Here is a 1,320-nt window from a genome sequence, read left to right as displayed (position 1 = left end):
CGGGCGCCTGTTTCATTTTTCGTTTTGTCGAGTCGGCCCAGCCTCGGGACCAGCCCGCTGGGTTTCGTTTCCAGCGAGCTCTCCAGCTCGGGGCACGTTGGGTCGGGGCGTCTCGGGTCTCGGCGGGGGAAGGGAACGGGCAGGCGCGCGGGTTCCGCCAAGGGCGGGTTATGGCCCGGTGAGAGTGACGGGTTTTTAAAGATCCCACCGCTCCCCCCACCCGTCCCACGCTCGGTGAATTGCGGTGGCCAAAGCCCCAGCTCCAGCGAGCGTGTTCGGGTGGCGGCGCGGGAGGTCCTTCCTGCCTGTGCTGTAAATGGCCCGGCCCCGACTGGGCGCCCCGGACCCCGCCTCTCCCGACCAAGCTCGGAGCGCAGCCTTCACTGGAGGCCTCACAGACGTGGAGTGTCTCGTTTTAACGGAACCACGTGGGTGGGAATGCAGGAGGCCGAGGGTTCAGAAAGCCGTGGCCCTTTCGGGCCGTGGAGAACCCTTATGGGTTGTCGGCTTATCCTCTGAGAAATGCAGGTCCCTCCCCAACCACAACAGGAACGGAATTGGGGAAGGTGGGGGAGGGGTCCAGCTCAAGCCAGAGCTCCTTCCCTGCGACCCCTTTGCCACCTGCCCTGGGCCCTTGACGACCTAACGTCTCCGGGTTCATCCAGACACCCACGTTCCGGGGAGTCCCGGGCCGCGTCTCACTGCCCCTCCACCTCCTTCCTCGTGGATCCCGGGAAGAAAAAGGATGGAGTGGGAACATGCCGGGGTGGGAGAGGCCCGCACTAGGGGCTAGACCCTCCGCCCGGACTGCTGTCCAGGGCCCCTCGGGCCGCGACGGCTCAGCTCACAGCGTGTATTGACCGTGCCTCACCCTGTAGGACGTCCAGGTGCGAGAGGCCAGCCGGGATAGGCCCTCGCAACGCCCAGTGGCTCCGCTGCCTTCAAACAGAATTTTTTTTTTTTTTTGGAGTCCGGGTCTCACTATCACCCTGGCTAGGGTGCATGATCACGACGATCACGGCTAACGGCGGCAGCTTCAGCCTCCTGGTCTCAGGCGATCCTTCCGCCTCGGTCTCCCGAGTAGCTGGTACTACAGACGCACGCCACCACGCACGCCTAATTTTTTGGATTTTTTTCTTTCTTGTTTTTGGGTGGAGACAAGGTCTCGCTATGTTTCCCAGGCTGGTCTCGAACTTCTGGACTGAAGCAGGCCTCCTGCCTCGGCCTCCCAAAGTGCTGGGTTTACAGGCGTGAGCCACTGCGCCCCAGTTTACCCACCTGCTCCCCGAGGGCCTTTCGACCCCCTCTTCGCCTCTAGTG

The sequence above is a fragment of the Carlito syrichta genome, unplaced genomic scaffold, assembly GCF_000164805.1.
Source record: "Carlito syrichta isolate Samal-C Ts95f unplaced genomic scaffold, Tarsius_syrichta-2.0.1 Scaffold302330, whole genome shotgun sequence".
Taxonomy (NCBI): Eukaryota; Metazoa; Chordata; class Mammalia; order Primates; family Tarsiidae; genus Carlito; species Carlito syrichta.
This window is presented reverse-complemented; position numbering follows the sequence as displayed.